The 25,107-nt window shown below is 41.1% G+C and overlaps 1 protein-coding gene across 14 annotated transcripts in view; it reads right to left on the minus strand.

Annotated features, from left to right (window-relative positions):
* Positions 1-25,107, minus strand: part of Ptprd (protein tyrosine phosphatase receptor type D) — a 2,233,434-nt gene that overhangs the window by 491,381 nt on the left and 1,716,946 nt on the right. The window contains exon 1 of one of the 14 annotated variants that reach the window (XM_076564395.1): positions 9,245-9,383. The exons of the other annotated variants lie outside the window; for them this stretch is intronic. The gene's annotated coding sequence lies outside the window, so the exon portion shown is untranslated. Of the gene's footprint in view, positions 1-9,244; positions 9,384-25,107 lie in introns of those variants that run through there. 14 annotated transcript variants of the gene reach the window in all.

Raw genomic sequence — 25,107 nt, forward strand, 5'->3', positions numbered from 1 at the left:
CTTATGGCTAAAACATTAATGTGTAGAAAAGTGTGTGACTAAACAGGCTAGTGTTTGCATGCAAGAAAAATGTTAGAAACTTGTTCCCAAAGGACTTAATGTTAAGACACAAAAACGCCCATAAAAGAAAAAAGCATTCTCCGTGTGGCTTTATGTACCATGTCTGATTTAAAACTTCAGGGTGCCCTACTGTCAAAGAAACAAATAATTTTCCAAACCATCAAACAAATATAACATCCTGAATTGTATTCTTTAGAAGAACATAATTAGCCAAAAATAGTCCTCTGAAACATTTATTCCACCCCCAAAAAGACAGCCACAAATAAACTCCTATAAAAAAGGTTAAATGGAGAAAAAAAAATTAATCAACATGCCCACTTGCTATTGATAATAAAATTATCCGGAGAGCAGTAAAAGCAATTATTTTAGAAGTCGTTCTAATGGACAAAAAAAAGTTTCCCAGATGAAAATGTGGCAGGCCAACTGCCAGCAAACAGAGTACCTATGCATCACCCCCTTGGCAGAACTCCACTGCTTTGAAGGGAGGCTGCTCTTTGGAGAGTCCTGCTTGATTTATATTTCTCTTTATAAAAATGCTTTTGATTCCTAGTGGGTAATATGAAAGTGCCAGGTTTTATTACTTTAAAATCATTTTTGGTGCAGATCCTCCACCTAACCGTGCCCAGAACTGAGCCCAGAGCTCAGCCGCTCGTCACTGCCCTGGAAGCATGACATATCGGAGCTGAAAAGCAACAACAGCCAAAGGTCAACTGCCCAAACCCTGTGGGGAAAAGTGTTTCTCACAGAGGAAGGAAGAGACTCTTCAGAAACAGCACAGAGAATCTACATATGTTTATATTTTTCGTGAATTTGTGCCAAAGAAGCAGAAATGTTGCTGATTGAACTTGCCTGCTATGTGTGAAATATGCTTTTTAACATTTTTTTTTTTGTACACAAGAAGGAGGGGCTGAAGTGTAAAGTAGTTAAAGTTTTGGTGGTAACACTGCCTGACTTAAAATCCTAGTTGTTGGGTCCACCCTTATTACATCTATGTACTCAACCCTGAGCTCTCTGCTAATGAGTTTCCCTTCGTGTGAAACCACGACATAGCAATATCTAATCAGCATTTAATATATGTAGTATTCGTTTAAAGATTAAACAGAATACTGAAGAAAAGGAACCAAGCAGAATGCCTTGCACCACAGTAGGTGCTCAGTACATTTTAGCAATTACCATTAGTATGACTATTGCATGCTGATCACTATCATTATACCTGCAATGTCAATAATACTACAGGACATTTTCTCCAAAAGGGAAGGCTATATTTTGCCTATCTCATGGTCCTGGGGTTTTGTTTAGTCCTGTTTTTGAGTTTCTAGGGATCCAACCTAGAGCATCCTCATATGCTAGCAAAGGGCTCTGCCACTAAGTTCCATCTCCTATATCCCCAGCCTATCACCATAGGCTTATATTTACAATGGTTCTAACACTGCGACCCTTTAATACAGGAGTTCTCAAACTCCCTAAGGCTAAGACCTTTTAATACAGTCCCTCATGTTATGGTGACCCCCAATCATAAGATTATTTCATTGCTACTTCATAACTGTAAGTTTGTACTATTATGACTCATAATGTAAATATCTGATACGCAGGATACCTGATGTATGACCTCTGCAGGGATCATGACCCACATGTTGAGAACCATTGGCTTATAATGAATAGAATAATTATTCTTCACATTTATGTGAAATCCAACTCAAATATCCTTCATTTAATTCAATACAAAAAAAAAAAAAGGCTATAGCATGTGAGTTGAGCATTAGGTGACTAGGCAATACTTAGGAAGGCCTCTATAGCCACATATTGGCACAACAGACAAGGAGGAAGGAGAACCAGAGAGTCCCACAACAGAGACTCCTCTAGGAGAGCTCAGAATCCACTCCTGCCCCAAAAAACTGCTCAGGGGCCTGGGTGAGAGAGCAGGCATGACATGCAAATTAGTCAGGCTGCAAAGGACTACACCTGCTGTTAAGGGTAGTTAGCACTTGATTGAGTAGACATGGAAAAAACTGCATTTCAGAGAATGGGCGAGAACACTAAGACAACATGGAAAGCTATTTATGGATTGCTGAGCATCCACGCACATGGTAAAGTCAGAAAGGGAAAGGAAGCCATACGATGAAAAAAATCCAGGAATAGAGCTACAAAATTGGATAGGACCAAGAATGAAAGAAGAAAGTGCAAAGGATAACACCAAGGTTCCTTCCAGAGGGCTAAATCAGATGAGGTGTGTTGCGAAGGAAAATGACTACAAATATGCAGGGGAGACATTATTGAGAATTTACAAAGCAGAGCTGGGAATGCAGGAAAGCCCCTTATCTACAATGATCTATCAAGCTGATAGAAGTTTCGAACTTGACAGATAGATGCTAGGAAACCTACTTTCAGGGTAATCTATGCAGAAATTGTTGGTTCTATGCTAAATAGACAGGAATTCCCAGGAGTTAGCGTGAGGGGGAGGGGCCTGAGTAAGCTGTAGATTAATCAGCATTCAAAGAGTGTGTAATAGAGATGGAAGCTAAGAGGCCTAAACATGACAGGAAAGAGTTCAGAAGAGCGCCCATCAACAGGAGCCTCCAATAGAAGTTGTTTGCAATATTTTATTCTTATAGTGAATTACTATAATCCTGCAAGGAAAAAATAAATAAAAAAGAATGATTACATGAACAGTAAGTAGATTTGGAATATTTAAGATATTTCTAGGTGATTATTCTCTGCCAGTCAAATAATCTCAGGAGAAAGAGTAGAATAAGTTATGAAAACATGTATCTAAAGAATCAGACTGAACCATTTTAACCAGAGAAGTTGTTCACCTTTGAAAAACCTTAATAACATTTCAATTAAAAATACTACAAGGGAATGGAACATGTTTCGAATGTAGTTGAGTGTCTACTTGTAGAAAAAGTAATGATTGGTGTCACTCAATATGTCTCTTTTGTTGGGGGAACATTGGGAAGGATGGAGAAAAAAAATCTTATTTTAAACACTGAAAACACATGTCTTTTTGACCTATAATAGGACACTGTAAGAGCATTTGATGTGGCTAGTCTAATTTCTTCCTGTGAAACTGTACCGGTGGGTCTTAGGGAAAGACAGACGGCAGTAAGTAAATTCGTATCTTCCATCAACACATTTGACCTCAGAGCAAACCCCACAACTGGCTACAGGCACCCACCATCCATCACTGCTCTTGAAACCGGATCTTTCAGGAAAAGACAGCTGCAATGAGCAAGGGCTGAGCAGCTTTCTAAGATGCAATGCACTGTTTAAAGGCACTTATTTTGGTTTAGTATTTTAATTAACTGCATTTCTAAGCATTTCTTTCCCCAAACTGCAGTTCCACATCAACAGCTATCCTTGGGAATCTATTAATTCATTCTTGACTTTTAAAGGAAATGCTCCCTGTACATTCTAGGCAAAGTCATTTCTAGCTTTTACTTTGAAAGCTTTCTGAGATAGTGGTGTACTGAGGCATGCTAATATGCACAGACTGCGATGAACACGCTGGGCAAGAAAGATTGTTCTAGGATCTGCAGTGATTACAAGAAATAACACAGTAGAATGCAGAGGAACGGGTGGGGGGAGATATACAGACACCTACATCCAACAGATCTGAGTTTTAAATAAAGCAGCACAGTTTAGAGCAAACAGACGAAGATCCAGATAGGTATTTACCATAAAACACAAGCCTAGCATGAAGCATGCTTATTACATGGCTACTACATTGAGGGCCTTTTTAAAAAAAAAAAAAAAAAAAAAAAAAAAAAAAAAAAAAAAAACCTGAAAAAAATAAGAGAAATTTGTATTACACAGCTAGCTGGAGGGCCACACATGAATGGTTATTCTTTCCACCTTAGAGAAGGTGAAACTGAGACTCTGAAATGCTGCTTCCCTCCCCAGCAGAAAGTGATAGGCCTGAGAACCTGAGTTTTTCTCAGAGCAAGCTAACACTATCATCTCTTCACTGGATAAAGAAAAAAAAAAAAGAATGGAAGTGAACTGGCATTCAATCGGGGTCTCTTTTACCTTGGTATCCAATGATTACAGCTGATCGTTCTATATATCTTAAAATACAATTTCCACAAATCTGAAAACGGCCAAGAAACACTTTAAAAAAATATACAATCAATCCATCAACCTCAATTTAGTTAGCTACTGCTACATTAGCTCAAAGGCTGGGGGATTTTTTTGTTGTTATTGTTTAAAGACAATTAAGATTTTATAAATTCAATTAATCTCAAGAAGCTGACAGATTTACGAAGGTTATATAGTCAGTAAACAGCAATGGGAAAGGCTGGGAAGCTCCTGACTTTGTTATCTGAAGGTCAAAGCCTCAACACAGTGAGGCAGCCTTTCTGGTCAGTGAGCGAGCACAAAGCACTAAGACAAAGCCTAGACTCAGATGGTGCTCCTCCGCTATGGGACTCAGCTCTTAACACTGTGCTGTCAGTGCTGAAGCCCAAGCAAGGGCCTGCCGCATCCACACACAACCATTTGTAGAGCAAAGCAGGGCTTGATCGCCACAGGTGGAGAGAGAAGCACACTTAAGTGGTCTGGTCGGTCTATCATTACCTATCTGCCTGTGTTCATGACCTGCCCCTTGAAGACAGAATAAACTTTGCTTTCCAAATTGTCACCTTTTTTTTTTTAAATTTTACTGCCTGTAACATACAGAAATTTGGTTTAGAGAACAGAAGAAGGACATGGTTAAAGAGCCATGGAAAGGCTTTCTTTTAAAAAAATATTGATAGAGACTGATTAAATATATCAGAATCAAACAGAATCTAATTAATATTGGCCACTGAATTATCTGGAGAGGGAGGACACTGCAGGCATCATCTTGGGCCATTTTTTTTCTCATGAGTTGCTTTGGGAAGTGTGACAAAACGAACGAATAGAATCTTAAGTTACTTCAATGCCAAGTCTTATGCCCAAATCTTTACAAATAAATAAATATATAAATAAATGAATGAATGAATGAATGAATAATAAATAAATAAAAGAAGAGACAGCTAGCTGATTTCAAAAAGCGTGGGTAATTTGTTAAATGGGAAACAAGCGGCATAACACTTCAAGGTAATTTCATGGCACGTGCCTGGTAAGAATGCTGCCTCATTGTGTTCCAGTCTCACAGTATTGTCGTGGCATTATTGTTTAGGTGACATTAGGTCAGAGACTGCTACAACATATGACCATTTGCTCTTTGACCTTGCCAAGACTTCTAATGTAAAGGAAATTCTCAACTTTTATACTGGATGCTATAATTTCATGAGATGAGCAATCAGTAAATACAAGCCATGTATTCTTTTAGCTGTCCTTCTTGAGAGCTCAACTATGAAGAACTAAAATATACTTCTCCTTTTTATTAAAAAAAAAAAAGAAGGGGAATTTATACACTTTCCTTGCTGAAACATACTCAAGCCAAGGATGACGTCTTAGTAAGCATTACCAACTCCTGATTAGAAGCAAATGAGATTATCCATAGAGAAAATCCCAAATAAACCCGTTCTTTGGTAGAAATGTTACTGTGTTCTAAAAGCATAGACACTTAGGCAAATGATGCCTGTTCAACAAAAGTCGCTGGCAAATACTGTCTAAGCAATCTCCTTCCACATTAGCAGACTGCCTCAGCTGAAGTACTATTGCACAGGGATCCTCAGTCTCACAGTCTACAGACAATAACCCCTCTCTTTGGTCTTTCTTGGCAAATCAGTGATAATATAAAACAGAAGGTTTTAAAGCACTGATTTTGCTTGAGGCTGCAAATTACCTTTGTGCCATCACAATTACACAGCTTTCCTTAGCGACTTTCTCCAGGAGACTGAACAGTACAAGGATTAAGCACGGAAAAGTTAAATAAATCCATGAGGCAGCAAGAGATTCCCAGTAAGCCTGGTTTAACAATCTCACTTACGCTGACGTTCTCAATTAAAAAATGACTGTCATTTTACAAAAACAGGAAAAATCAAATATTCATTGGATCCTTTAGGAAACTGAATATTATTATCTTTATATTCAATACTTTAAATATCTGGACTGGTAACTGTAAATATGTTTTGTGGCCACCCTATTGAGTATCCTACATCAAAGGTAAAGTTCTTTCCAAAAAAACTTTTGGGACTAGGACCAAGAGCCATTGGTATAGATGTTAAAGAAAATAACCTTTAATAAGTCTAATGTTCTCAAGACACAAACTAGTTACAACTGGAAACAACCCACAAATACATACTAAATTAGAGAGGGGTGCTTGAAAAAAAAAAACACCTTGAAGAAGTCCATCTTCATAGAGTAGCATCTTTCATATAAGATGGTGTTGATAATTCCTCATTTACCCTTGGAATCCTTTAGAATACAGAAGTGTTTGTTCGGGGGCATGATAGATCAAGTAGGTCTAAAGGAATCCAATATGCATGTTTACAGTGTGCTCTTCTACAAAGAATCACCCATGCCAGTTTGAAAAACTGAAAATCAACAAAAGATCGGTGTAAGTAGACCTGACCTTACTGCCTAACGTCATCCGGATTGGCACAGTTGATCGATTTCAAATTTGCAAAACTGACACTAAAAAAATGTATCCTCAGTCCAGGTCCCTCAAGCACTATCTGAACTACATGCAGAGCTTCAGAGTCTCCTTCTACACAAACTTGCACAACCCTCACACAACCAATCTAATCACACCATCAATCTGTGCCTACACTTCCTGTAAAGTAACTCTGCTTCATTTATCTTCTAACCCTGCATTATGCAAACCATATCCTTATCAGACCAATTAGGAAAAGTTATTCACATTTCTTCTTGTTTAATTTTATCATACACTAAGAAACAGGCATCAATATAAGAATCTGCATAAGTAATTTTTTGTTTCAGACTCTGTAAGAAAAAAAAAATCACCCTAATACCACCATAGTGTCATAGAATAACTAAACAAATTCTTGAAATATCCTTCAATTAGCATTCACAGCTAACATCAGAGCATGGGTTGGTGTTTTCAGAAAGGAAAAAGGAAAAAAAACTTACGGAACTGCCTACTTGAATTTTTCTTAAATGTCTCTCTAGGAAGGGTTTGTGTAAGCCATAGCAGGGTGTCTCCTGAATATAAGAACAGTTATACAGGCCCCTAGTGGCTTAGCAAATAGCAGCAGTTGAGGGGAATCCAATTTTTAGTTCTAGACTTTGGGGTATTTTGGTTTTAAATGAGTGTCTATCTTAAAAAGCATGTCAAGTCATGGCATACATTATTTTAAGCAGTTTTGCATCTATAACTACCTACACACCCACATCTATATATATGTGTGTATATATATATATGCATTTCGTTACTTAAATTAATTGTCCAACTTCACTGGCCAAGAATTTTTGCCATATAACCGCCACAACAGAACAGTTGACACATCTGCTTCCTTCCATGTCATTATAAAGTAGTATCTCCCCCAACTGCCTTAAAATACATCTAAAGGGCCACCTCTCCTATTTGAATCCCATTTTGATTATATCACCATTACTAAGGGTTTTATAATAAGCGCTCATTATTTGAAACCACGTAGACAGATCTAAATGACACGCTTCAGTTACAGAAATCTCAATGTGTTTTCTACAAAGCAGCACCTACTTTAAAATATTTACAATTAATAACACCCTTTAATCCTCCATCCCCTCGTGTCTTTCCTTCACAAAAGAAAATTCCAGGCAGGCACATTTACAGCTTTTAGCAATTTTTAACTGGACACAATCTGACAGCTGAATTCATGAAACTGACCAGCTTGTCAATTTCACACTTTGAAAGTACAATAATAGCTGATAACATGAGGGTGAATTTAAAAAAATCTGTCACAGAATTGCTAGCTCCATTGAAAAGGACAGTACAGTACATAATTATGGGAGGCAGGAGGTAGGGGAAATTTTATTGTCCATTTAGGAGATGTGTTTCAAGAATTTGGACACAGAGCAGGGAAAATGTGTTTCCTTTTTGCTATGATGTCTATCGGGGCATATAGGAGATGTGTTGAAAAGGAGTATAATACCCAGTAAGATTTTCCATGAACATCAACAGTGCTTTCACAACTGGGATCATCCAAAGATTCGTTTAAATCAGAATGTTTTGTTTGGGTATATCATCCTGGGTTTACATTAAGTTGAGACCTTGGTGTGTGCACTCTGAAACAGAAATAGCCAAACCATCCGAAGTACCTCTGGGTGAAGGAAGTCTACATAGGTGTGCTACAGACTGGCAAAAAGAATACACTAAAGTCTTCATTTGCAGCTAATTACAACCTCAAATCTGTGAACTCCTAAGCAGTTACTAGTTACTAAAAGGCTCAAAACATGCGAGCCGCTGCCTCTTAGTTCACAAGCATTGAATATCGGAGCAGGACATAAGGGGGGGGGGGCGATAAACAATTTAAGAGCAAATACAGGGCCAGCGATCCCTCGGGGATCTTCCAGGGAACTTAAGTTGTAGATTGTAGATGAGGCTGGGGGATATAATCCAGTCTAAGAAACCCAGGCAACAGGAGATGCTAGGCAAGTAGAGCACTGGAGGCTAACTGGAAACCACACAAGCGGATTGTGATAGTCTGGGTTTTGAAGAATGGCACTACTATTTGTAATTTAGAGCGCACGGTTAAAGAATACCAACCTCATACTAACTTACTGTTCAGCAAAATATTTAAGCGGAACAAAACCTAACTTCACTTGTTAAAGATTTAAAATACAGGGAACATCGCGGAGAAGGAAGCAGGGCAAGTTTTTGTTGTTGTTTTTAACATATCTATGTAAAAGCTACAATCAACGTGTAAGAAAGCAAAGGATCTTTGGTTGGTGGCTTTCTTTTCGAATTGTTTCTTACTACTTCAACTCTTCATAATAAATTATGTGTTTCCTTCCCCACGGTACGAGTCTGTGTGAGTACACCAGATTCCCGCAGCAGAACTAAAGCTCCGACCCGGCCACGAAAAGCGCTCCGAACAATCCTCCTCCCGCGGACAACCGCGGACCCTCGGGTGTCTCCTATTTTTTCCTTCTCCGGCAGCAGTTCAGAGCAAAGAATTCCAAATCGCCCTCCAGAACGGGCCGCCTGGAGCAGATCGCCGACCCCTAGCTGCTCCGGGGACGGAGCGGAGTGGCTCCGGGCGCACCGCGGTCCCGGGCTAGGCGGGCTCGGGGCTGCAAGCCCAAGACTGCTTACCTGCTCACGTCGGCTCGGGGCAGCCGCCGCCCGCGCCGCCAACAGCACCGCGCTCCAGCCCTCCGAGGCCGCGCCGCCTCCGGGCGGCCGTTCAGTCCCGCAGCCGCCGCCGCCCAGCCCGCGCGGCAGCCGCAAGTGGCGAGTCCGCGGGAGTCCCGGCCCCGCAGCCGAGCGCCCCGCCTCCCTTCGCCAGCGCCGCGTCCTCGGCCCCGGCGCCCGCCGCTCGCCGCTGCTCCCGCTCCTCCCGCTGCTCCACGCTCCTCCCGCTCCTCCGCGCCCTCCTCCTCCTCCTCCTCGCGCGCAGTGGCTCCGGCGCTCGGCTGGGGGGTCCGGCCGCGTCTCGCCTCCTCCCTCCGCCTCTCCTGTTTCCTCCTTCCTGCTGCCGCTGCTGCTTTTAAAGCAGATTCTTTGGCCACAAATAGCAACTCGGCTGCCCCCCTCAGCGCCTCCCTCCGGTTCTTGTCTTCTTCCCCCCAAAAGTGAAGCGCGAGTGAGAGAACCCGACACTGAGGCCCTCGGGGGTGAGGGGGAGCGGGCGAGAGGGGCCCCGCAGCACGGGAGCAGGGTCTGGGGCTGCACAACCCGGGCCGGGGCAAGGGTGGCCAGCCCACACCTTGAAGCTGGCGGGAACCTGGTAGTCACAGTTGCAAGCGAGGTGCCTTGGTGGGGAAATGAAATGAGGGAGCTCAGGAAAGTAATTTTCTAGGCTTCTCTCTTTGTTTCCTTGTCTGGCTGATTTCTAAAATCCTCATAACTGCTGGAGATCCCACGGAATCGCTGTGCCCAGCGCTTGGGGATTGTGTGTGCGTGTCGTCTGCTCCTGAGTGTGAGTGGGTGCGTCCCGGGCAGGGAGAGCCGGCCCGCCGCGCCCGCTGGCTGACCCTCAATCTGGACCACAGACTCACTGAGGGCCAGAGGGCTGAGCAAGGAGAGACAGGCTGGAGAGCTGGGCGAAGGGGCGCTTGCACACACACACACACACACACACACACACACACACACACACACACACACACACACAGCGCGTGCGCGCACACACAAGCACACGAGAGAGAGAGAGAGAGAGAGAGAGAGAGAGAGAGAGAGAGAGAGAGAGAGAGAGAGAGAGAGAGAGAAGGGGAGGGGGCGGAGTGACGTCACCCCCGACATCCATCCACCCAGCCAGAAAAGACCCTCTCAGATTCACTCAACTCATCCCGGTGCAGTCACACCCGGGCGCTTCCCGCTCTGCTTCCTGAAGCACAAGAGGAAGAAAGGCTGGTCGCACCCTGTTCAAAGCAGTTGAATAATACAAGGGGCATTCATTGATGAGACTCAGTTGTGTCTATCCCAGTTCACCTTGGCAGCCTCCTTCCCGGACGTTTGTAGGATCCACTCTGGAGGCAGAGAGGAAGGCAGGGAAGTACTAAACCCAAATCTTGCTGTGAGAACTCTTAGGGCGCTTTCTGCTACTTGCTCTTCCTATGTTAGCGAAGCACTGCTCTCCGGCTCTCCTGAAAGACAACATAAAACCTCTCCAGACAGGCACCAGTTGTTGGACGAGGGTGGCTAAGGTGCCTGGTACGGATTCCTAGCTAAAAGAGGCGTTTTAACCTTCTTCCCTACTCATACGATCTCCAGCATGTGGGGGAAGTCAGCAGCTGGAAGCCTCCATTGGCAACTGGCCCATCAAAATTCATTAAGAACACCAAGAGAAAGGTCAAGTGAAGTGAAGCCGGGGCCTTCAAGCCACCTCCACTGTTCATTCTGTGTTCAGGCCAGCCAATGCAAACAACACTTATTCCTGCAGACTCCAAACAGTCTTGGAAGGAGCAAAGGTAAGCAGACCCTCTTAGAAGAAACCTAGTGCTCCAGTATCCAGCATCCTGACTATTGTCTCTAGTTGCCTGAATATTTGCTTCAATCCTCTGCATGCCATGCTCTTGAAAATTACTGAATGGATGGTCAGTATTCCTCTGCCCACTACACACTGAAAAAAAAAAAAAACAGTATATCGTTTGGAAGGGGTCTTGTGAAATGTAGTTTGGGTTCTCAACAAGTCAGGAGTAAAGAAGCATCCTTGCTTAACTCTCCCTTATTTCCTCCCTCCTCCTTTTCCTCCTCTTTGAGGGGTTAGCCTTATAGTGAGAACCAGGAAGAAACCCTTTACTGTGCAAGCTCCAAGCCGTGTTTAACCAAGTTTTTGATGCAACAAGCTGAAAGCTTGAGCAGACATCGTGAACACCTGATTGTTCTTTATGCCCTCAGAGTGAATCTAGAAATCGGAACTTCCTGATAAATCACTCTCACCCAACATAGCAACTCTAGGTTGGCTTTGCCATGCCTCCTCCCTCATGGGTATGAGAAAGACAAGATACCCTCTGCCTCCACGCCTGACCTTGCTGAGAAGAGCCCAGCAATGAAGCCTGACTGCTCTCTGGGTAGAGTCTAGGAAGTTTGCTCTCCCTACACTAGCAGCAAGTTAGACTACCTGGAGAATTCAGTGCTGTCCATTGCCAAGGTGAGTGACATAGGTCGCAGTAGGAATAAACGACCAGCCCAACTTCTTCCACAGCAGAAGGTCCTAGATGTTCAAGTCCCTGTTATAACCAAGCATCGTGAAAGAAAGAAAGAAAGAAAGAAAGAAAGAAAGAAAGAAAGAAAGAAAGAAAGAAAGAAAGAAAGAAAGAAAGAAAGAAAGAAAGAAAGAAAAAGATATAGGGGTCTAGTGACATTTAGTCTCAGCTGTTATTGTACAAAACAAACTTAGAAAAATTCAGGCTGAAGCTGCTGAGGAAGGTAGGATAGAATCAGCAGAGAAACAAGACATCTCCACACATCCCAGTAGAAGTGAGACTCCAGCCAGGCACACACATTACCACCGTGGTGCCAAATGCACATAGCAGCTGATACTGCAGCACCTCGGGTAGCAGCTGGACTGCTTTGCCTTCTAGATCTTTTCACCAAAGATCATTAGAGGTGGGCAGGTTTCTGGCTAGTCTCATTTCATTGTTACAGGTAAGGAAACTTGGTCTCTGAGACTATAAGGTTACACAGTGTCTAAGGCAGAGGTAGAATACAAACCCAGGTGCCATTCCCCCATTTCCCTGATCCTAAAATATCCACAGACACCTTTAAGTTCTGGTTAAAAATAAACTGTTTTTCAAAATCATCAATGAACAACTATATAGACTATTTTAAAATGATAGTTGTTCACACAAAAGCAAGCAAAGCAAGCAAAGCAATAGAGCTGCTGGACCTGTTTTAATTCCCTTCCAATTCTGACATTCTGTGAAGAACAGCGCACTGCACTGGAGCTCTGCTATGATACACACCCCCTGGAGTGTATAATTCAGCTAGGGTGACTATGAGTATGTTTTGGACTCCATCCAAGGGAGTTTGTTCCTAGAAGTACTGGTGAGATTTTATTTTCATTTATCAGGAAGCATACAAAAAGAAATTTAAAATAATCACAATGGTAGTAGCCAACTGTTCCCTTGTATTATGTAATAAGTATGTTATCATATCACATTGTTTTGCATGGGTTTTGTTTGTGGTGTCATAGAAAAAGTCTCAAGTAGTCAACATTGACCTTGAACTCTTGATCTTCCTGCCTCCTCTTCCTTGGTGCTGAGAGTATAGGAGTAGGCCACCACAGCCAGCTCCCACTGGTTTTCAAAAGACACATGATGCCCTTTTGAGAGTTTCATGAATATAGTGGTTACAAACAGTTGTTTGTTTTTCTCACTGGCAGAAAAGTAGGAAAGAATTACTTTGATCATTTGGCTAGTTATTAAAGGAGAAGACTGGAAGTCACTATCTCCAACCGTAACCTTTGCCTTTCTGGCTGAATATTATTAGTTTCTGAGTTTAAGTGGGGAAACAGGATCAGATAAGATAAAGAATTCAACCGTTCCCAGAGCTTGCTAGTAGTCAAGCTAGAATTTTACACCTATAACTTTTCAAGTCCAAACTGCTTTTATTTCTGTAATGATGAAAAATTATAAACTAAAAGATGCAATAAATTTTTGTTAATCATATTTTCCTTGAAAGGAGTATAGAGCTCTTTATGAAATCCAGCTAGAACAGAGAAATACAACATAGATCCAAATGACACATGAGTAGTTTCATAAACACCGAAGCTAATATCAGACCATTCCGACAGGTGCTAGGTTGTGTCTAACATTCTTTATTAACTTGTTGCTAAGAGCAGCAATGAAATAATAATGAATGGTTTTAATCCTCAAACATTCACCTCTACAAGTTAAAATGCTAGAGAGAAATTCCTAGATTGAATTCGTGCAGCGACACTGAGCTGCATGTGCTCTCCTAGCACAGAGGCAGCGTGAAGAAAGATTAGAAAAATATGAGAGCCTAAACTAAACAATATTTGGCTTAACTTGGCAACAGAAGATACAGTCCTGTACCTGCGGTTATAATTCTACCTGCCCCGCAAAGAAGAATGGAAAACAGTAACTCATCTGAGCAGTGCTGTGGATTCTACCTACAGTGCTATGTAGTTGTGTGATATGTTCCAGTTCCTTTGGTCTGAAAGTTCAAAGCCAGCACCAAGAACTGGCTGCAGCAGATCCTGGCCTTTCTGATCTACATGGAAAGGGCTTCCAGTACACAGGAGGTAGTTAGGGGTGTACAGCAATGCTATGCAAACATCCATACTTTTCCACATATGAAATAAATGCACTTTTTCTCCCACAGGGCAACATTTAAAAAAATCCCTAATATTCTCAAGGAAAGAAAAAAGCTTAGAAAAATCAGGCCACTCCTTTGGCTGGCTCAGTTCAGTTGCCACATCTCACCCTCACCTGTACTGTGGAGAGGACAGAGTACATTATGCTCCAATGCTACTTTCCATTGGCTCAGCTACTGGAGACTACAGCATGAGACTGTGACAAATGGATATTCCCATTAAATTCTTTAGGAGAGTGGGGCATTCCATTAACCACTGGCGCTATCCCAACCCAAGTGAAACATTGGGTCATTTTTTTTCATGTGAGCAAGAAGTGAAGGGGGGAAACAAAGGATATACTCTAATTACTTTCCTATTTTTTTGTTGCATGCATTATGATAGTCATATATTACAATTATTTATAATTATCATATGACAAGCTGTCAGATAAAATTTAACAGGTGATTTGTCAAGAAGCTCCATTAATGTATTTACTAAGCACTGGTTTTCAGTATTTCTTAACAGGAAAATTGTGTCAATTTTGTTTTTGAAACTATGCAGTTTAAATATTTAGAGCCCTCCTGTTTTTAAATGACAGAAACTGCTTATTAAAATACCACTAGCGGTGGGGCATAGTGGTGCACTCCTTTAGTTCCAGCACTCAGGAGGCAAAGACAAGTGGATCTCTGTGAGTTCAAGGCCAGCCTGCTCTTCATACTGAGTTCCAGTCCAGCCAGGACTACACGGTGAGACCCTGACTCACAGAAACAAAACAAAACAAAGTAACTAAAAATACCACTGTTGCTAACAAGCATGGGTACACAGTTAGTAATGTAAGGCATAAGCACATTTTCATCACTTCAGGTTTTAAATGCTAAAGTTTTCATTGAAAAGAACAATTGCCTGGTGTTCTTTTGGTTTTCATTGCTTATATCTCATAATTTTAATACATCTTTTAATTTTTAAATGTTTTTTCACTTAAAAATGTGTGAGTGAGTGCACACGTTGATGCTCACACCTTTGTGTGTATAAACACATGCTTCAGCATGCACGTGGAGGTGAAAGGACAACAAGGTTCCTTCCTGCCACCATGTGGGTCCTGGGGATGGAACTCAGGTCATCGTGCTTGGGGGCAAGTGTTTACCCACCAAGCTACCTCACCAGCCCCATTTTTAATATTTTGAAATACATTTGCTTAGTGTTAATGTGGGGAGGCATACATGTTGACGTGAAAGGACAACTTGATTGCAGAAATTGGTCATTTCCTTCAACTGTATGGATTTGGGGACTCAGACTCAGTTGGTCGGTCCTGGCAATAAATGCCCTAATCCATCTTCTGGACCCACCTTTGAATAAATTTTAAATGGATGGATGAGTGAGAAGGTAGTAAGAGCAGGCATTTACATTCTGTTTAGTATTGTTGTCTTACCATAATGCAAAGGAAGGAATATTTTAAAGTACAGGCAAAGATTAAGAAGTCAGTGAAAAGCTAGTAATTCATCACTGACTAGAGGACATTCTGCAGATAGCTGAAGCTGAGGAAGCTGAAGAAACAGGCTCTCATTCGCTGACTAGCACAAGAACAGGGAACGCAATGAAAATGAACCCCAGACAGTTCTGAGAGAACAATCTTGGGAAGAATGAAAAGTTTTGGTTCCAGTATCAGACGGATATCAAAGTCATAGCACAGAACCTGGAAATGAAATTAAACTGCTTGCCACAATTTTATTATTGACCCCCATGGCCAGCCAGAGTCTGTCCTCCTTAAGAGGATGATAGGAAAGTACAGCAATACTTGCTTAAAGTTTCATTTACTCAAGCCTGACTCTTATCTTCAAGCCCGTGACATGCAGCAGGCTGTTAATGACTGGCAATCAGCGACTCGGAGGGAGCTGAATCTCCTTAATGAAAGAATGTGCTTCAAGATTCAACAGAAAGAAAAAAAAAAAAGTAAAACCCAAAGCACAGCTTTCAAAGCAAATATGACACCCAACAACCAAGGTCACCAATAAAAGGCAGGTTTCACATTTTTTGGAAGAAAGGACTAACAAAGGCTGGAAATTATTTTTAAAGGTTCATTCTCCCCAGGTTTCAGGAAATTACTTTCAGACACTCAGAAGCAAAATAGCATAAGCTGACCTCCATGCAATGAGAAGTGTGTCTATATGAAATTGGGAGCTTACAAATAACCAGAGACAAACACATCCTCATATCCTGGGACAGGGGTTCATGGTTGCCAAATACTACTGGTCCCCATGCATGTAAGAGAAGTTATTAAAGATATCATGACTACTATTTTTCAACTCTTCCTTACTTACTTACTTTTTTTTCTCTCTCTTTGTTCTTCACTTCTTTTATAACACTTAGTTTCACTCAAGTTCAGAATTAGTGACATAGTTCCTCGGCTATTTGAGGGGATTTGTGTTTGATGAGAAGCAAAACTCCTATCATAGTGGTCCAAGCACTGTAGGATTTTATAAATATTTGAAAAAGAAAAGGCAGGGTGGAGATAGGAAATGAGGAAATGAGAATAATTGAATGTCAGTAGTCCATGTGAGGTGAAATATCACTTTCTTCATGAAGTTTCCCCCACCCATTAAATAGAACAAATTCACCCTGTCTTTGGTCTCTCCTGTTTTCTTTTTCTTTTAATTCCTCGTACGTATGCCTTTATATTGTATCTGTGAGCATCCTACTGGCCCTGAGATTCTCCACATTCTTTTTGTCACCATCAACCCCTGGACTATAAGCTCATCTCAAGCAACTGTCTGTTGCATGAGTCAGCATGAAGACCTGAGCTCAAAGCCCGCTGAGGCTGGTGAGGTGCCTTTTCGTCATCCACTCTTCCTCAGCCTGCCCTGAAAGGCGATATTACCTAGTTCGGTCATTTCAGTTTCACCAGTCACAGCACGCACAGAACTGTCATAAGAAATAATAGAATCTGAGAAGAACTGGATGGATTCTTAGTTCCACAGAATTCTTGATGAGAGTAATTTTAGTTTCATATTTTCTTCTAAGATGTCAGAATTATTTATCAGTTCAAGAGGGAAAAATCTTCCATAATTCTAACTTGTTACTGACCTTTTTATTTTTAACTAAGCACACTCTGTTAGATAGAAATAGTTCTCGATACCTCATATTTGTAAATATTGTTTCCTGTCTGGCCATATATTCCGATGTCATCTTTTTTTTGAAAACTCATTAGCCATAATTCCACTACCAGTCACACTAAGCAAGCCTAGAAGAGAATCTGAAAGTAAATACCATTCTTACTAGTTATCTAGTTGTTCATTTCCTTAAGTTATGTTTTATCTCTTTACTTCTCACTGTCAAAAGACCATCTTTCCAACACAAATACACAACTGTCTTTACTCTTTTCTGGGCCACTATAGTGATGTTTGTTTGTTTTTTTTTCAAGACAGGGTTTCTCTGTGTAGTTTTGCACCTTTCCTGGAACTCACTTTGTAGACCAGGCTGGCCTTGAACTCACAGAGATTCTCCTGCCTCTGCCTCCTGAGTGCTGGGATTAAAGGGGTGCACCACCACTGCCCGGCTCTTTCTTTTTTTTATTTTTTATTTTTTATTTTTTTTACTTTGCATATTCTCTGTTCACAGTCTTTGCCTGATTGGGCTCCAGTCCATTCTCCATTATGCTGTCCAATTAAATCAGATAAAACACAGGTTTGATTAGCCAACTCTACTACCCAGAAGAACTCAATGGTTCATGATTGCACACACAACTCACAACTGCTCACAAGTATTTTGAGCCACTCAAGGTCCACAGATGGAGAGGTAGTTGTGCTCAGTTTTCTGTTCTGAGTTTCAACCCCTACTACCAACGACTTAGTCTTTAGTTCTGTACCCATAAAACTGCATTTTCTTTTTAAACCCAGCAGAGAGCTCCCCAACAATCACCTACATAGTACATACATAACCATCCCAAAGGAGCCTTATACATTGTTTGATTTTTTTTTCTGATTCTGTTGCCCAAATATAGACAGTACTTCCCTTAAGATCTTTAAAAATCTCTCCCAAGGTAAATAAATTTGCTACAGAAACTGGTTAAAAGATCACATTAAACATTTCCTCTCCCTAAAACTCTTTCCATGGCTAGATTTATTCACATCCATCTATTTACTATAGTAGTAAAGTGCAATAAATATGAACATGACCTGGATGGAGTCAGTGGGAGTTTATGCCAATTGAAACCTAATCATCTCTTGCAGAACCACTTTGTTTAATCCCACCATGAATGTTCTCATGCCAGGAGACTGTGCTGGGAAGAGAACAAAGGAATTTAAGGAATCTGAGTTCATGCTACTGTGAAGAACAACAGACAACATTAAGTTTCTTTAAGTTTGCTCTGTGCTGGGAATGGAACTTGAGGACCTCATGCATAGTAAGCAAGCAGTTAGTGAGCTGCACATTCCCAGGCATCCCAGCTTTTTATTCTTAATTCATCTTGGAGAAGAACCAGCATGGGACTCCTAACAGTCTGGAGCCTGGAAAAGCACAGAAACTCACTAAGGGAGGCAGGCAGATGTGCTTCCCCCACAAAAAGACTCCAGGGGAAAACACCTCAGAGAGGGGTCTCCTGCTAAGTCACAGTCACAGAAAAAATAGGCCTCCAAAGAGGCAGCAGTAAGAAGAGACAAGGACACTTGAATTATTTCTCGTTTTATCTCGGTGATATTCCCTGCCCTCAAAAACAACTCCCATGGAGCTCCATCCTAAGACTGTGGATTTCCAAATCAGCTTTGCCAGTTCTAAAGTGAAGAAAGACAGGAAAAATTAGAGCAAGTGCTGAAAGGTGTGCTGTTTTATGTGTGATTCTTATTCTTACCTGAACATTCATGCCACACATTTCTTTCGCTAGTTTTCTTTATACATTTTTCTCCTTCTCCATTCTCCATGCCTCTGCCACAGGCCAACTCCTCTGATCAGGTATGTTATCAGATTGCAAGACTCTCAATGGTGGACAGGGACAACGGGATGTGTGGCCCTTGTACAGAGGCAGAGTGGACCTGTGCAGAGCTATGTTTTTTCTGGAGTCTAGCAATTGCCTGGAAAAAAAATACTGAAAAACTTGAGCCAGGTGTGATGTCATACACCTTTAATCCAACCATGTGGAATCAGATCACTGTGAGTTTTAGGCAAGCCTGGTCAACATAGGAAGTTCTGTCCTAGCCTGGGAACCCTAGTGAGACACTGTAGCTCAAATAAATCATATTTTTTTTCAGTTTAATATATTATGTGATTTTTGTCTTCAGGGAACACAATTGTGTGTATCACACTAGAAATCCAAATGTTTGTATTGCTAAATGGTAACGTGGTTATTACCCTGCTATCTATTAGAATCTCTATGAACTTTAATATATGTCCTCAACCCACTTGTAGCAGCTGAATTGGTTCTCTGGGAGCAGCACTCTGGAATCTGTGTTTGAAAAGCTATTCAAGTGATCCAAATGGTTAGTTAAGGTAACATAAGCTTGTTTTGCTAACTTTAGGAAACAGGATTCAGAAATTTTAGACTAGATAATCTCTGACATTACTCTCTTTCCAGTCTTGGGTTCTTTGAGAAGGAATTTTTATTTCATAAGTAAAAAGAAATGACCCCTTTCCTGAATTCCACTTTTAAGTGGCAGCCCAAATTTCACACTCTCCTGTGGTGTTTCCAGCATTTGTTATTGCTTAGTTTTCAAGAGGGTCCATTCACCTCACTGCTCATTCATCAGACCTCCTTTGTGTGCAAAGTATGTGAACTATGCATAGCAAATCATGTTATGATGTGTGTGTGAACAAGGCACAGGTGACAAAACCCCTTTATCCAAACATAATGCAAATACTCCTTAATGACTTAGTCTCTTCAGTTTCCATAAAGGGGGATGATGGTTTGCTTTCCAGGCAGCCTAAACTCCATCCCCAAAAGTATGTGGTCAAAATTAGAAAGGGGAAAAAAGGGCTGGTGTTGGGGAGTGAAGATCAAGAAGGACTGGAACTTCTTGCTCAGAAGCACATGGGAACTACCCTGGCTACCTGCAGGTTATTTGCAGAGTTAAATCAACAGCAAAAAGAACTGCCACTTCTGAGAGAGAAAGAGATTGCTCTCAATCTTTGCCTTCAGGAATTCATACTCTTGAGAAAGAAATATTCTTGGTGAACTCTAATAATAGAAACTATCAATACATATTGAACAGACATCTCTCTCCAAGAGTTCCTAACAGATATGTGGATCTGATCTACCCTTTATTGGCCCAGAGTGAACGCACGTGACATTTTCTAGTCCACAAAGAAAGTTGAGAGAACAATCTCTTTCAGTGTTCCTTATAATTTTCCAAAATACACATTTTACAGAGAACCCAGACTATTAATTGCTCCAGACTCCAAAACTTGGGGCTAGTTCCTGGGAGTCAATATTTTGGGCAAGCTTTTTAGGTAATTCTGAAAACCCCATGATAGCACAATTCAGATTCACTGATTTGCTTAATTTTTTCCTTGGATGATATCCCAGTAAAACTGAGCATATTCTAGCATTCCATATAAAGCTAACTGCCTTTTACCAACGGACTCCCCCTCCCTTTCTTTTTTCTACTTTAAATGGTAGAAGGGGACAGGCCACAGGTTTTTATCTAAGTATGAAAGCTTTGGACTTCTCCCTTGCTCAGCTGGCTTATTATAACAGCCTCTACTCTGATAGAAATGGCCAGCTCCTATCAAGGTTGTGGGGACTTGGATCCTACCCACTCCCCTCCTGGCTATAACTAACATCCTAACAGCCCATAGAGACCGCAGGGTCCTTCAGCAGGCAGCTGTAATTACATGAAATTTACTGGACACCCAGCAACCTGCCAGAATATTTCCATTCTAGCTGCTTCACTGGAGAGAATCGGCCATGAACTCTGTGGTGCTGTGTGCCTTTTCCCAACAGTTTTTTTTAAGTGAATATATGCTATTAGCTTGCCCCCCCCTCCACATTTAATTGGCCAGCATAGTAGTTGCATTAGAAATTCAGCCTCATATATGGTGTGAAACAATAAACAAACCCTGCAAAACCTTAGACTAAAACCACAATTTTCAAGGACAGAGACAGTATTATTTCTGTCCTCTAATGATTCCCGCTCCACACAAAGCCTGGAGAGGAGAGGGTCTTGATTTTGTGTCTAGAACAGAACACAATTTGTCAGAATTGAAGCTGCAAGAGGGAAACAACAACAACAACAACAAAAAAAAAAAAAACCTCCAAGCATTAAAGAAAAAGAAAACGAATATCAACTACCAGATTCTCCCTGATTCTCAAACTTTCCAAATTCTTTTGGTTCACCAACTAGTTTTCGTAAGGTCTCAGTGGGTAATAACTCCGCAGCTCCTCTGGGCACAGTTTCTGGGAATCTGTCATCAGAGAGAGGTTGCAGAGAGCCTGGCATTGTTCCTTGTGGGCAACAGAAAGTGTTATGACACAGACGTGAACATACACACACTTGGGGGTACAATACCCCGTGATTTGCCACCTCTCGTCACTTGAAAGGAACACTGTGGGAGGAGGGGAGGGACTATTCTTGTCATCTGACATTAGTGACCACACTGACTGCCTCAGAACTTGACCTTCAGTCCTGATAGTGCCCCTGGGTGGAAAGGGTATTGGGAAAATGACACAAGGCACTTTGCCATATCTTTGAACAACCAAAAGGGTAAAAGACCTTTATGCCTCTTTATTTTCTGCCTGCTACGCAGATAAGCTAGTCATTATGTGATCCGGTTTGAGACCACCAGGCACCCCACCTTTCCCCCTGTTGTGTCTTATGCCCTTTAAACTATCAAATCAGTCCACATGTTTCTAGGTTCATAATTAAAGTGTTGGCAATGCTTGCTTTCAATTTCATTTGTACAAATGGTCCCATCACTCTTTTTAAAAGCCCTGGGCACGTGTTCAAAAAATACAACCCAAACAAATAAACCGCATAACCAAGCCAGAGCTGCCAGCCCTGGGTACATCCTTACTATTACGTAAACCCCTACCCCCCAAAGTACACAGAGAAAGAACTTCCTCAGAGCTGAAAAATGAAGTTTTTACATTAATGCAGTATCACCCAAGAAAGATGGGCTCATACATATGGCATAGAATCAGCAATTTAGCATTCAATGAGATAAACTTCACCTTGAATGAGTCCTTAGAAAAAAAAGAATATTTAGGAAGGAGCTGAGTTCCTATGGGGAATCTTAGGGTAGAACTTGAGTTTGGCAGAATTTATTACTTCCAAGTGCTGAGAAAGAGTTTATATTTAGAACTAAGTTCTTGATCTTATCCAGTGATTGACTTTCATGGCCTTTGGAAGTAACTTTGATAACAGAATTCCTGTCTGTCATTTACCCCAGTTGCTGACATGGTCACAGCTGTGGGAGCTGCTGTATAAAAATGTCATGGTAGGGTGAAAACTTTACCGAGGTGAAGGGCTCCAACATGCAGAGAAAAGAGAACATATAACAAATTACTTAGTATTGCAATAGATAAATAATAATAATAATAATAATAATAATAATAATAATAATCAGAATGCAAACTGTGGTGTGAGATTTCACCGATGCAGAGCAGGAAGAACTGCCCAGACCCACTGTTTAAAACAGTTAGGAAATAAGACATTTGACTACAGCTGGCCTACAGTGCAAGCCGGCACCATCATCTGAAGGCTCTGCTGGGGAGGAACTGCCTTCTGCAAGATGGCAGCCTGTTCAAAACAGCAACAATGCAATCTATCACCAGCGAGGGCCCCCAAGCTCTTGCTTCTTCCTCTCCTTTGACAGAAACAAACTGATCAAAGACCACTACACATTCACCTTTTACCTACAACAAAAGTGCAGCTATAACTAGAGTGGTACCACCTGTGCTATGTCTCAGCCTCATCAAAATCCTTTTTGCTTTTGAATCATCTCATAAGGATGGGAAGGGAGAGAAACTGATGGTGAGAAGGAGCCTGGAAGAAGAAGCCTAGAGACTGAGCAGAGAAAGCAACAAGTCTGTGTCTCCTGCTCAGAAATAACTGTGTGATAGGATCTCACTCCTAGCAAAAAGGAAAACAAAGACTTCTCTGCCCAGTGTTGTTTAGTCACATGACTGAATTATCTTGCTAACAATGAGTTGTTATTACAACCTTTGTAAGGCTGGGGACAGACATTTGTATTAAAATGACAGTGAAGAAAATTGTTTATTTATACAAGCTAGGTGTTTTTTTAAATCCATAATTGAGCTTTTCTCTGTCTTCTTGGTGAATAAGGAAATTTTGAGCCAGGTATCTTCACAAAGCAACCATAGAAATGGGATAAAATGGCACAGTATCTAGGATGTGACCTACATTCATGAAAATCTTGTCAATACAAAGTTCTCTTCTGGTGTCACTTTGAAAGTCTGTATTTTTTTAATCTTAAAATTTAATGAAACCCGTCCAGGGACAGTCCACATTTTTCAGGAAGAACAAACTTTTCAGTACAGGAGACAGCATTTTGCCAGTACAACAAGAAACCAGCCAAGCTGCTGTGGAGGAGCTAAGCAAGTACATTTCAATAAGGGCCCAAACATTCTCTGGCAACCAGTTAGAAAAACAAGTTGTCATTGCATTAAGGAAGCTCTCAGATATGAATGATGTTGGTGGAAAACAGAGTTACTCACCAGCCGAAATGTTTACTTGAAGGGAGAATTATTTTATGGGAAGCACTATCAGAATTGGCATACTTGCAATCTGTTCAGATTGGTCACTGTGTACATTACTACAGCAATATGCCCCAAGATGTCCAATCTGTCTGCTTAATGAAGCAGGTGGTGAGGTTCTCCAGTGAGCTGTGGGCTCCTGAAGGTCAGGGACTCGGTGGTATTCCTCTTCTATCTCACACAATGCCAACTTGATGAATGCAGTCAATAAATTCCAAATGTGAATACAGATTGCCACACACACTGACCCCGTGACATAAAATATCACCCCATCACCACTGACCTATTGCCCTGCCTAATTTCTCTTCTGATTGATAATTGCCAGCTGTCCTGTTGACATGATTCCTTTTTATTATTACTTTAATTCTTTTCTCCTTCACTAAAATCCACTCTCCCCAAGGTCAGGGATTGAAAAGGTTTAATTTTTTTTAGAACTTCATTTCCTAGGATCACACTTAGCACTTCTAAAGTCAATCACAAATATGTGTTGACCTTTGAATGAGGCAATGATAGATGAATAAATGGCTTACTCTGTCTCTTCTTTGTTTGATTGATTTCACCTTAATGAATGAAACATAAAAATTATACTGTGATCCTCAATCAATTGTAACAAGAGGAGGGTTTCCTCAAATTGTAGGTGGTTGATTCTAGAGAATGGAAGGATAGTCTTACTGGTATCAATTTCATGTATCATCTCCAACCCTGTAGAGAAATATGAGGAATAAGAAAAGAGAGGGAAGCCATCAGCGAGAGGTTTCTAGGACTGGGACCACCCAATATGAGCAGGAAAACACATTGCATATCCCTGTCTACATCTGTACAATCAATTCTCCTGGAAAAGTTCACTTTTTAGAAGATAGTTTTTATCTACTGACAGGAGTCTACATGCACTTGCAGGCTTTGAGGACTCAACCACATCCAATCTAGATTTGGAGTATTCATGTAACTTTAAATAATTGTAATCACATTTTGCTCTTTGAATTTCTGCATTGGGCATGTCTCTGAACCTTCCATGTACCATCCTCATTTAAAGGGACTCATGAGAAAATCAGTGACTCATGGTTCAATGACTTTCTTATGACTAGCACGGTGATCCAGCCAACAGAAAGCTTTGATTGGCAGTTTATTTTCAAACCAAGATAGCCAGATGTTCTTTGTTCCTTGTAGATGTTTCTAAGGTATGGTAACAATTGAACAGATTTGTTTTTGCAGTTTCTCACCTGGTGTATCATCAAAAGAACCTACGGTTTATAGGAAATTGGCCCACTTGCATAATCTGTCTGATCCCTTCTCTTGACTTATACCTGCCACGATTGTCTTATTCTTCACCCTAATCAATTTCCCTTGGGGTCTCTGAGCATAACACTTGGTTACTTTGTTCTTGTAATAACTCTTATCTCTCCACTAATTCACCATGCTGAAATTGCTTTGGGGTTCAGAGAGAACAATTCTTTGCTCTCTTGAGCCTTGTATGTTATGGGGTGAATAGTTAAGACT

The sequence above is a fragment of the Peromyscus maniculatus genome, chromosome 2 (assembly GCF_049852395.1).
Source record: "Peromyscus maniculatus bairdii isolate BWxNUB_F1_BW_parent chromosome 2, HU_Pman_BW_mat_3.1, whole genome shotgun sequence".
Lineage (NCBI taxonomy): Eukaryota > Metazoa > Chordata > Mammalia > Rodentia > Cricetidae > Peromyscus > Peromyscus maniculatus.